Raw genomic sequence first — 13,746 nt, 5'->3', positions numbered from 1 at the left:
CTACTGTAGGTTGCGCTTTCCTCTTTCTGGAAGAGGAGTTTAAGAGGCCGCCTCCCTCACACTTCTTCTCCAGTGTTCCCTCTGTCCGAAGGACATAGAGGAGAGCTCCTAACGGGAGCACCGAAGGTCTTGTAACTGACCACGCAGGATCGAGTGCACAAAGAAGTGATCTGGTGTTCCTTGCCAATCGCAGTAATCTTGCTATACTGGCTCTAGAAAGCACAGGTGATCGCGGGGCCTGCACACATTGGTACCTGTGCGGCCTGTGGCACTCCCAACGGTAGGTGCGAATAGGAGCACAGTTTCGTACCTGTGCCACGGGGAGCAGTCAGGTGCATATCTGTAGAGGGTAAAAATCATCCGACTGCATCGAACGTCACCTTCTGCAATTGCATGGGATTGACGTCAGCTGTCCACCATAGCGTGCCTTTTTCCCAGCCAGGTTTCGCAGGGTGGGCTTTGTTGATGGAGCCTTTGCGGTCTAAATCCAAGAGGACTATGACTGACATAGCCAAAAACCGCTATGAATAGCATTGAGGGGGATATTAAAAAAACACCAACTGTGAGTAGTCTACCTGGACTAAAGCAGTGTTCTATAGTATAATGTGTACTACTAACCCCTCTCCTGTTTTTACACGATTAAGTCTCTAAGGTGAAGAGGAGAAATGCAAGAAATGTGGCATATGTGCAAGAAAGCTGGAGGATGGCTATAAAAATCTTTATGCGTGGTATGCACAGCAAAAATAGTGAGGGAGCAGCCAACATCCTTCATGGGGGATCTCTGCACTATGGTTAGAGAAGAGGTGCAAGCCATGAGGACAGATCCCCAGCCTGGCCCCTCCAAGCCACTTAAAATATCTTGCACCATGAGTATAGTTTCATCTGAATCTGAGTGGTCAGATGGTGCTTTATCGGATAGTGACTATTTAGAAGACTACACTCATTGTAGAAGAAGACAGGAAATGTATAACTCTCTTTCATAACTGATTTAGAGGAATTAATTAGCTGTTTGCAGCACAATGGAGATTCAAGAAGTCAAGGAGCCCAGATCGATACAGGTTGAGATGTTTAGGGGATCTAGACGTAGAACTACCTATCCTATAAATGACCATGGATAAAGGAAGGAAAATACCCTGCCCTCTCAAGAATAGACTCCAAAGCTTCTTCCGTAATAACATCCAATCTTTATTTCTGGTGCAACGCGTTTCGCTGCATAGCATCGACTTTATCAAGCATAAAAACAATTCATATCGCCTTTCGATATAAAATAAAACTAATCATCCATACTTATGTTCCCTCTGACATATGGGGAATCATGGTGGTCAAACGTTTCCGGGTTACCGGTACAACCTTCATTACGTCCTCACGCTTATTGGAGCGCAGTGCTAGCAAGTGGGATAGGTATGCGTTCCATGCTCAGCGTATCTACGTCATCTCTTTGACTGAATTCCTATCCGTCAATACTATATAATATCTGTATCTATTCTAGCACATTTCATCATTCCAATATCTCCCAAATTTTAAGATTCTTAATTAAATGCATATAATAAACTTTATTTGTATAGCGCCAACATATTTTGCAGCGCTTACATAGACAGGGGGAATACAGCAAGACAAAAGTACAAACATTACAGAACCACAGTTACATATAGTAATCAGTTGATTGATACAATAGGGGTGAGGGTCCTGCTCCAACGAGCTTACATACTACGAATAGTGGGGTGATACAGAAGGTAAAGGGGCTGGAGATGTGCACAGTATGGCGAGGTGGAGAGTGAGGGGTGCTATACACATAGACTGTGGTCAGACATTTAGCTGTGTAATGGCAAAAACAGTATGATTGCAGGAGAGGTTTATGATGGCTAGCAGGGATTGCAGTCACTAGGACAGAGAGCATGTTGTCAGGTGGAGTACAGAGGGGTTTGTTTAGGGAATGCGGTATGCCTCCCTGAAGAGGTGCGTTTTTAGAGCACGCCTGAAGTTCCGCGAGTCCTGGATTGCTCGGGTAGCCTTTGGTAGTACGTTCCAGAGGACTGGTGCTGTTCTGAAGAAGTCTTGGAGGCGGGAATGAGAAGTTCGAATTAAAGAGGAGCTCAGTCTGGTTTCGTTAGCAGAGCGGAGAGCCCAGGCTGGGTGATGGATTGAGATGAGGGAGGTAATGTAGGGTGGCGCTGCACTGTGGAGGGCTTTGTGGATGAAGGTAGCGAGTTCAAATTGAGTTCTGTATTTAACGGGCAGCCAGTGCAGTGACTGGCACAGGGCAGGAGGCGTCCGAGTAGCGGCTGGACAGGAAGATGAGCCTGGCTGCCGCATTCAGGATGGATTGGAGAGGGTAGAGTCTGGAGCAGGGGAGGCTGATCAGCAACGAGTTGCAATAGTGGATGAGGGCAACAGTAAGCGGTTTTAACTTGTCCACAGTGAGAAAAGAGCGGATTCTTGTGATGTTCTTGAGGTGCAGCTGACATGTTTGGGCCAGAGATTGGATGTAGGGGGGTAAAAGATATCCGAGTCAAATATGACCCCAAGGCAGCGGGCATGTTGTCTAGGAGTTATGGTGGCGCCACACACTGAGATGGAGATGTCAGGATGAGGTCGGTTAGTGGAGGGTGGAAATGCCACTCCAATCCATACTAAATGCAGCAGCTAGACTTTTTTCTATCCAGTCGTTATTCAGACGCCTCTGCATTATGCCAGTCGCTGCATTGGCTTCCCATCCACTGCAGAACTAAATTTAAACTCCTCTACCTCACTCACAAAGCTCTGCATGGCGCTGCACCACCATACATCGCCTCCATACTGTCAGTACACCACCCAGCCCGCTCACTCCGATCGGCTAACACACTCAGACTAAACACCCCTGTAATACGAACCTCACATGCTCGCCTACTGGACTTCACCAGAGCAGCACCCATCCTCTGGCATGCTCTACCCCAAGGCATCCGGACAATTCCTGATGCATGAAAATTCAGACGTGCATTAAAAACGCACCTCTTCAGGGAAGCATGCCAAATCTCCTGACCTGGTCCCTCGCCCCTCCATATGGTGCCCCACCCTGCTTGCCTTCTAATAAATGATCTGTACATGAAATTTCCTATTGCCTGTGTTCCCCTCCCCCTGCACATCCTGTAACACCCTCAACCCATTTGTGTCTAACCCAATGTACCTCACATTGTAATTGTTGTATTGTTTTGCATTCATCTATGCCTGAAAGCACTGCGGAATAATAATAAAGATTATTACCACCAGTAAGTCTGTTTTAGAGAGGTTTAGTTTTAGGTAGAAAGAAGACAGTGTTAGAGACAGCGGACAGACAGTCGGTGATGTTTTGGAGGAAAGGTGCAGAGATGTCACGGGAAGAGGTGTATAGCTGGGTGTCATCAGCATACAGGTGGTATTGGAGGCCAAATCTCCTGATGGTTTGTCCAATAGGGGCTGTGTAGATGGAGAAAAGAAGGGGGTCGAGGACCGAGCCCTGGGGGGCCCCCAACAGCGAGGGGAGGTAGAGCCAGCAAAGGAGACACTGAAAGAGCGGTCAGATAGGTAGGAGGAGAACCAGGAGAGAGCAATGTCCTTTAGGCCAATGGAGCGAAGCATACTGAGGAGGAGTTTGTGGTCAACAGTATGAAATGCTGCAGAGAGGTCGAGGAGGATCAGTAAGGAGTAATCGCCCCTCAATTTGGCTGTCAGTAAGTCATTGGATACCCTTGTAAGGGCAGTTTCTGTCGAGTGTTGGGGGCGGAAGCCAGACTGTAGGGGGTCTAGGAGAGAGTGCTCTGATAGATGGCTTACAAGGTGGGAGTAAACCAGATGTTCTAGTAGTTTGGAGATGAAGGGGAGGTTTGAGATGGGTTGGTAGTTGGCAGCATCAGTCGCGTCCAGAGTCGGCTTCTTTAGCAGTGGGGATATGATGGTGTGTTTGAAAGAAGAGGGAAAGATGCCAGAGGTCAGAGAGACATTGAATATAGTGGTAAGATGGGAGATGACCACTGGGGAGAAGGAACGGAGGAGGTGGTGGGGTGAGCAGAGAAGAGCAATTTGGAGACTTCGGCTAGTCTGGGATTGGGAAGTTATTTCCTGACGGATGTCATCAATTTTCTTTTTGAAGTAAGCAGCCAGCTCTTCAGCACTGAGATCTGTCACAGCGGGCTCCGGATTAGGGCTGAGAAGGGAGTGAAAAGTATCAAAGTGCCGTTTAGGGTTGTGCGATAGTGAGGAAACTAGAGAGGTGAAATAGACTTGTTTGGCGTGGTGGAGGGCGAGGTTCTGAGCATGAATTTGTAGTGGAGGAAGTCTGAGGACGTTTGCGACTTCCTCCACAGCCGTTCAGCACTTCTAGAGCACCGCCGGATGAAGCGCGTTTGCAGCGCGAGCCAGGGTTGCCGCGTTCTACATTGAATGGCTCGGGTCCTGGGAGGTGCTGCTTTATCCAGGGCATGTTTGAGAGCAGTGTTGTAGTGAGCGGCAGCCAGGTTGGGGCAGGTGAGGAGAGAGAGAGGACTGAACGGATTCAGCAAAGTCCTGGGTGTAAATGGCCTTAAGGTTCCTGTAGGTACGGTATGTAGGTGGGTCTGGAGAAATGTTAGGGAGCGTGACTGAGAAAGAGAGGAGGTTATGATCTGAGAGCGGGAGAGGGGAGTTAGTGAAGTTGGAAACAGAGCAGAGACGGAAGAAGACCAGATCAAGAGTGTTGCCATCCCTGAAGGAGCATGGACAGTCGCATTTGAGGAGAGCTCCCCAGGGGAAAACTCAAAATCCTGTTAAAATCCTGGCCAAACTCAAATTCTGAGATTCCAAACATAGCCTGAGGACCTCTAGATCCTGAGGGGACGATTGGACCGCGGCCAGAAGCGATTAAAGCCTCCTGATACTTATAACAGGGCCGTGGACCGAGGAGGAAGAGGAGCGGCGCCAACGCCCTGTTGTTCTCCCGCGCCCATCCTGACGCCGACCTCCCCAACCTTCTGCCTGTGAGCCGGGTAGGGACCTGAGGGCCTGCCTTTACCTACCCGTACGCAGCTTGCCCGACGAGTCTCTTCCGGGACCCGGTCACCTTGTCTGAGCTGCCCCTCCCCCTCCCCTTCTTGCTGCCGCCGACCGGACGCGACCTGAGCGGAGAAAGACCCCCTGAGCCGGACCCTGGCCCCCGGGACGGAGCGACCTACCCCCAGAAAAGAACCGCTACGCTAAGACTGAAGGGCGGACCACGGCTTGCAAGCCGCTCCGGCCGCCCTGAGACCTCTGCCGTCGCCTGCCTGTGCCAACGTACGGTCCGCACGGGACCTATCCCCCCGGGCTGGGAAGCCCGCTCTGCAACCCTCAGTGTAGAGTACCTGCTGCAGGGTCCCGGCCGGGACCGTGGCTCACTCTGGCATCCGTCCCCGAGCACCTGGAGATCCTCTGCAGCCGGCGGGAGATTAACCCTTCCCGGACAGGAGGGGCTGCTCGGCTCACAGCCTCCGGTCTCCTTCCTCCGCTGCAGAAGCTGCGCAGAAACTGCAGCTTACCCGGCCAGCCGGCCGCCGCCGCCTTCTAGTGGTGCCAGACACCTCACAGAGCCCTGACTTCAGCCCTGAGAGCCGCTTCGCCTGCAGACCGGCGGACTGGGAGTCCCCTCATCCAGTACAGCTGCCGGACAGACAGCCACGGACCCACCTGGAGCCGCGGTCGGCCCGACCACACCACCGGTCATTTATCTGCGGCCCGTTCCGTGACACCCGGCGGCCCCAGGGACTCCGTGCTGCAGTATCCTCCTTCCCGGACCCGGCCCTGCGGAGCCGACAGCAAAATCGTGAGTAGCCAGCAGGGGCTGAGGGACAACACACCTGCCAAGGGACATTGACCCCTCTGGGACTATACACTGGGCAAACAGCCCACAACAATAGACTCCCACCACCCCTTGGAAAAACATCTTTAGCTGCCTACACTACTTTATAACAGCGTCTTGGGGAGTGCGCGAGGAGCGGACTGCCTCAGCTCATAACTCCATCTATCCGACCTTTTGCCCGCAGCGAATAGTGTCGCGGCAAGGAGCCGGTGCCATCTTCCACCCCTCTATTACAACCAGTTTCAGACTTGGTCAAATCCTATATCATTGTAACTGCATAATTACAAGGACTGGATAGCCAATCACATCTAAACCCCATAAAAGTCGCATCAAACTGCTGACTTCGCTGTTAGGTGCCTGCCACAAGTAACAGCTTTGATACCCTTTATATCATACTACACTAAACGGGAAAAGACAGAAACCTTCACTCCTTAACAGCCAGTACAAGCGCATAATTACAAGGACTCTATAACCAACAACATCTAAATTCTGCAAAGTCACTCCAAATCACCGGAATCGCTCCCTGGCCTCTGTCACAATCAATAACCCTCGATACTCTTTACACCGTACTACACTAAGCGGGAAAAGACCCTTATCCTCTAATAACCACCGCAATTGTATAATTACAAGGACTCTAGCTGATAACATCTAAACTCTGTAAGGGGCGTATTAACCCACTACAATTTAAAATCTCAGGCCGGAAAAGAAGAAAAGCCATCTACTCCCATAAACCACTATACCAATCTACGTCCCCCATCATGAGCACACAAGCCAAAAGTGGCTTGGCAGCAGAAAAGCTAAAAGAATTTGCCCACTCCAAAACCCCGGATCATACGCCGCGATCAACACGACCTACCCAGATGAGAGAGCCCGAAGACGAGAGCGGGCAACCCCCAGAACCGACCATGTGACAGCTCCTTGAAGCAATCAACACCTGCAAATCCTCTCTCACTAATAAAATAGAAGAGATGAAGTCTGATGCTTCGTTACTGAGACAGGACTTACAGAACATGAGAGGTAGAATGCGGGAAATGGAAGACCGCATCTCCAATGCAGAAGACTCCCTACGTCCGCTCTCAGTGGCAGTTAAAAAAGCCATACGGGTAGCAGAATTTTGCCAGTCCAAGACAGACGACCTAGAAAACCGGTCGCGCCATAATAACCTACGCATAATAGGCCTACCCGAAAAATCAGAAGGCCCCCATCCAGAAACATTCGCCGAAACCTGGCTGAAGTCTTTACTGAGTGACGAAGCCTTCTCTACGCATTTCACAGTGGAAAGAGCCCACCGGGTCCCAGCAAAACCACCACAGCCGGGAGCCCCCCCGCGCCCCTTCCTAGTAAGGATTCTGAATTGCAGAGATCGCGACGCTGCGCTTCGTCAAGCTAGATTAAAGGACCCATTAAAATACAACAATGCAACAATTTCCATATTTCCTGACTTTTCCGCCGAGTTACAAAAGCAAAGAGCCACATTCATAGAAGCAAAGAGAAAATTCAAAGAAAGAAATATCCCTTATTCAATGGCGTACCCAGTCCGCCTGCGCATCGTAACCCAAGGAAAGGTGGTTTTCCTTCAATCTCCCACTGAGGCCTTGGAGTGGCTGGACATGCACCCGGAGATACTGAAGGATGATTGATCCCGCAACATCTATGGCAGGACTTTAAACTCAGTCATAATCCATGCGACTGATACCCCTCTGACCTATAGACGGTGAAAACGTGGGGCAACGATATCTTTGAATTGCCAACGGACTTGGCGGACACCCACGATCCTCTATAGGCCACCGGGATATCCCCCCCCCCCCCCTTATTAGAGTAACATCTGCTACTTCTAAACAGATTGTAGCTAAATTGTTTTATTTTTTGCCTGTTGGTTTTGACACTTATGCCGAAATTAAGCAAAATGTCAAAGGTTAAATGTTTAAATTGTTGTAATCTGCTCTTTAACAATATTTTTAGCAGGTCTGCACTGACACAATTCCCTTCCCTACACTCGCCGGTCTTTCCCCTTCCTCCTTACCCCAGGGGCACAGAGGTAATATTTCAATTATATGCCCACACAGCCAGCAATGACTTTAAAATGTCTTAGTTGGAACGTCTGGGGTCTCGGTACCGCCCTCAAGCGAAGAGCGGTCTTTATTTATATTCGGCAAACTAACCCACATATAAGCTTGCAGGAGACCCACCTTATTAAAGAAAAGGCCGACGCCCTTGCAAAGCCGTGGGTGCAATGGGTTGCCCACTCCTTTCATACCTCCTCCTCCAGGGGCGTTTCCGTGCCCATCCATAGGTCATTGCGTTGGAACCCTATCAATATTCGCAGAGACCCCGAAGGAAGGTTCATATTCATATTCGGCGAAATAGACTCTAAACCTTATGTTATCCTATCTATCTACAACCCGCCCCATAATAATCTTCATCTTTTACAATCCGCCATAACATATGCACATCAATACCCCTCGGCGGGGGTGATCTGCTTAGGTGACTTTAATATGGTAATGGATTCTGCCGTAGATAGATTCCACATATCCCCTAGCATGACCCCCACCCAAAGCTCTTCCCTAAAACAACTAATCGAAAGCATCGGCTGGATCGATCTCTGGCGATTTAAACACCCTTACGTGCAGGAGTTCACCTGTCATTCCCCGGGACATAGCGCGCTGGCAAGGATTGATTATATATTTAGCTCTGCAGAACTGGCAATATACCTCTCCAACATCACGCACTGCCCGCGTGGTATATCTGATCACAGCCCCATACTGTTAACGCTGAAATTCCCTCAACAAAATATAGTACCCACTTGGAGGCTCCACCCCTTCTGGCTGAAGCTAATTGGACCAGACGACCAAACACCTTTCCATATATCCCTGTTCCTAGAGGCCCACAGTGAGAATACCCACCCCGCTCTGAAATGGGATACTCTGAAGGCTTACGTTAGGGGATTCCTCAAGTCCGCCCTTTCGTACATTAAAAAGTCGACAGCCCAGGCCGACAGAGAACTAGAAATCCAGACAATGGAGGCTGAAAAGATGTACACATCTAACCCCACAGACGCCAATAAAACAGCCTGGCTCAGCCTACTCCGACTTCCCAAACATCAAACCTACGCTAAAGCTAAGCGCAAATTATTTTTCACTAAGCAACATTATTTTGAATTAGGGAATCAATCAAGTCATCTACTGGCCAACCTCATTAGACGGGAAAACAAAACCAATACGGTCCTTAAGATTAGGAACCAAGGTGGGGTGGAACTGACTGACGGCCCGTCTATCACAAATTGTTTTAAAGCCTTCTATAACAATTTGTACAGCTCTTCCTCCCAGAGCACAGTGGCAGATATCCTGAGTTACTTGGAAGATCTAAATTTCCCAACCCTATCCACAGATCAGGTTAAGCTTCTGGAAGCCCCAATCACACTAGAGGAGGTCCAGCAGATAATTCAGGATATGGCTCTTAATAAATCGCCCGGCCCGGACGGCCTCCCAATAGAGACATACCGAAAATATAGTGAACAACTAGCCCCGCTACTACTTGAGACACTAAATCAAGCCCAAATAGATAACACCCTCCCACCTTAATTCTACAAAGCCTCCATAGTGGTGATACAGAAACCTGGGAAGGACCCGATAGACTGTAGTTCCTACCGCCCAATCTCATTGGTAAACGCCGATTACAAAATCCTAACTAAAATCCTAGCTACTAGATTAAATCAGGTGATTTTGTCCATTATCCACCCGGACCAGACGGGTTTCATGCCTGGGAAATCTACAACAATAAACATCCGTAGAGTCCAGACAGCCATGCAATTAGGTAAGCAATACAAAATGCCCTGGGCTTTAGTCTCAGTGGACATGGCAAAGGCCTTTGACTCATTGGAGTGGGCTTTTCTCGAGGCCTGTCTGGTTCGCTTTGGATTTGGACCCAAATTCCAGCAATGGATCAAAACCATATATAAATCCCCGAGCGCGAATGTAGTAGTAAACGGCATCCCATCACCCGAATTTCAATTGGCAAGAGGCGCCTGACAGGGGTGCCCTCTATCCCTGGCCCTATTTGCCATAGCCATTGAGGCGCTGGCGATCCGTTTGAGAAGCACCCCCAATGTAAAAGGTATTAGATGGGCAGACCTCGAGAGTAAGGTAGGACTATATGCGGATGACACAATTCTCTTTCTATCAGACCCAATGAACTCCTTTTCCCAAGCCATGATCCACATAGATGGGTTCTCCAGTTTCTTGGGTCTATATGTCAATTGGTCTAAATCGACAATCCTGTACACAAACCTTAACCCCGGAAATGACCCCTGTGTTACTAGGTACGGGCTAAAACCGGTTCAAACGTTCAAATATCTGGGGATACTTGTGCCATACGACCACAATAACGCCATAGCAGAAAACATAGACCCACTACTAGACAATATAAAACACAAGTTAAAAGGATGGACCAAACTACCGCTCTCCGTGGCTGGGCGCATAAACCTCATTAAAATGGCCATCCAGCCCAAATGTTTGTATATACTGCAGCACATGCCAGTAACCGTCCCCAAATGGTTCTTCCAGTCATTAAACTCCCTTATCATCTCCTTTGTATGGAACTCCTCCCGCTCCAAACTAAGCCTGTCGACATTACAAAGGCCCAAAGAGCAAGCCGGAATGGCCCTCCCGGACCTCCGACTCTATTACCTGTCAGGACAATTGAGGAACATACGGGCCTGGGTCTTAGACGGGGAACTGCCCATAGCAGACAAACAACTGGCGAAGCAAGTAAAAGGCAATAATCTTTTAAATTTCTTAGAATTCCCGCAATACACCAACCCCTTGGTGTGTGGAGGGAGGTGAAGACACTGCAGCGATACCAAGACATAATACCCGAGCTCCGCCTTTGGAATAACCCTGGTCTCACCGCCTTACAATCAGTCCCAGATCCACAATATTGGATGGCTCAGGGGGTACATACACTAAGTGGCATATACGTAGACGAAATATTCCCTACATTCACAGAGCTACGCGACAGGTTGCAGTCCCCGCATCTCCAACTATTCCGATTCTTCCAGCTAAGACACGCTTTAAACTCCCAATTCCCGCTCGCCCCAACACATATATCCAAGTTCCCTACAATTGGCATCCTTAAGTCTCAGGGACCTAGGGGGCTAAGCTCGGCCCTATACACGCATCTCCTTTCGGCCAAAATAGCCCTCAACCCGTCTTTAGCATACGACAAATGGAAACAAGTTATTCCATCCCTCACACCCGAGGAGTGGCAGGACATCTCCGAATCCCATTTGGCAGTTTCCCCCGCCGTAAACAATAAATTAATTCAACTATACATAACGCACCAGGCCTACCTTACCCCTAGCCGTCTATACAAAATGGGCACCGCGTCTTCAAATGCTTGCCACAGATGCCGTCAACCAGAGGCGAACTTCTGGCATTTGATATGGGAATGCCCCCCAATTAATGAGTACTGGTCGGAAATTACTGACCTCATAAACGCACTACTACCTCCCACACTGGCTATTGACCTAGACCCCAGGGTGGCGCTATTTGGCCTACTGGAGGAGGAGGTGTGGCCACACCACACCCGCACCTTCCTCGAAAAGGTGCTGTTCTTGGCCCGCAAGATAATAGCCATGAAGTGGATGGCTGTGGAAACTCCCTCAATCCTACATTAGACCCAACTGGTAAACACTGTAACCTCCTACGAGAAAATCATCTACCAAAACCGAGGATGCCCGGCCAAATTTAGGAAAATATGGGGGATATGGATTGACTCCCACTCGACCTTACATATGGAATGAGCCTCAATTTATACACCCCCCCCCCCCCCCTCCACAGACAAGTGTCAGCAGACCTACATTTTAGTTCTTCTGTTAAGACCGAAATAAATCAGAGCAGAACCGGTTAAAAAAAAAAGTTGTAAAGTTTATTGTTGTCAAGTTATCTAAGAAATGCAGTAACAAGATTTGCATTGATTTAATCATAACGGAAAATGTATATATGAATAAGGATATACCTAACAAAGTTTTCTTCATTCTGTATTCTGCAATGCCTTTTTCAAAATAAAACGAATTTTAAAAAAGAGTGTTGCCATCCCTGTGAGTGGGAGAGGCTGTTAGTTGAGAGAGACCAAGGGAGGAGGTGAGCGAAAGAAGCTGAGAGGCAGATGGGGAGTTACATGATGAATATTTTTAATAAGAAATCTTACCACATAAAATATACATTTTTCCTAATTCATAACGAATACAGTAAAATACTAGTAATCAACATAATACAATGAAATTACATTAGTCAATTCATTACTAACAAAACCTCACTACCTGTAAGTCACGGCTCCCGTCCAATATCTAGTATAGGAATGCCAATAGTGATATAGCTCAATTAAACATATCTCAATCTGTTACATGAGTGCCTTCTTGGGACCTAAATACAGTCCTAGATAGTATTCTTGTAAAACCCCTTTTTAAACCCATTAATGAAATTAAACTAAAAAAAAAAAAAAACAAAAAAAAAACTATTAAAAACAGTCTTCCTAGTGGCAATAATCACTGCTAGAAGGATAGGGGAAATCCAGGCCCCATCGTGTAAAGAACCTTTTCTTAAACTTTTAGAGGACTGTATAATTTTAAAAATGAAACCTTCTGCTCTATATGAAAAGATACAATTTTAGGATCAAGAGATTATATTACCCTCCTGTCAAAACTAAAAAAAAAAAAAAAACAGTGAGGAAGAATTGTTCCATAACATGGATGTTAGACAAACTGTGGTGACATATATACAGGCATCACAAACATTTCAGATCTGACAGTCTTTTTATTCAATTTCAGGGCCAAAACAAGGGAAAGGTGTCCACCAACGATACTATCACTAGGTGGATCAAGATGTGTATCAGACAGGCTTATATAGCTTAAGAACTTGAGTCCCCCAGAGGGGATTAAAGCCCATTCTTGCGTCTTCATGGGCTAAGAGGGCTAAAGCCTCGAGCAAGCATACGTAGAGTGGTCACATGGAATAGTGTCCACACCTTTTAAAAACATCATTTAGATTTGAGGTGCATTTACAAAACACAGATCGCTCAAAATTTCTCAGAAGCTGACAGTATTGAGCGATCATTTTGCATAGGTTCTAATTAAATCCGCCCTTTAGTACTTCATTGCATGTATTAGAGAACAGAGGGGGTCTGTTCTTTAAATACATCGCTAATGGTCTTCAGCGGGACAGCGGCTGTTATCAGTGCCACCTGCAGAGAACACAGCATGCAGTCAGTCTTATCTTACCCTGAAGTATCAGTATTTCATGTGGACCTGAAGTCCGGGATGGCTTTTGAACGGTAATAGTGTGTGTAAAAGGGCCTTTAGTCTGGTAAAGATAGTGCTTTCTGGGAGAAAAGTCCTGCAGGCTGTGATCCCTCCCTAAACCAGTTTCTAATCTGGTATTACCTCCAGTAGTGCTGTCAGGATGGATCAAATGGAAAGTACAGAATTAGTCTTACCCGCGAATTCCTTTTCTGAGAGTCCATCATGACAGCACACATTTTCCATCCACTATGAATTATATTTTTGTGACATAACTATGTTAAAATATTAATAAAACTATTGAGAAACAAAGGCCGTCCGTCATAATAATATGAAGTCACTGAGATTAGTTGGGGTGGGTGGTGATGGAGATCAAAAGCAATGTCAGACAATACAGGGTTCCAATGTAAAGGTTTCACAATTTTTCTGAGGTTTACTTTGCATACCCTGATTCATGGAGGGCTTGTGCCCCAAGTTGGGGATTTTACAGGTTTAGAAGTTTGCGATAAGAGATGTTGGTATTGGTTAAATTCTCTCTTTCATACACTAAAGGAGGCTGATCAACTGGTTTGCATCGCACACTGGGAGTTCCTGTTGGATAGGGTTGCTCCAGTGGGTGATGAGTATT

The sequence above is a fragment of the Eleutherodactylus coqui genome, chromosome 2, assembly GCF_035609145.1.
Source record: "Eleutherodactylus coqui strain aEleCoq1 chromosome 2, aEleCoq1.hap1, whole genome shotgun sequence".
NCBI lineage: Eukaryota > Metazoa > Chordata > Amphibia > Anura > Eleutherodactylidae > Eleutherodactylus > Eleutherodactylus coqui.
This window is presented reverse-complemented; position numbering follows the sequence as displayed.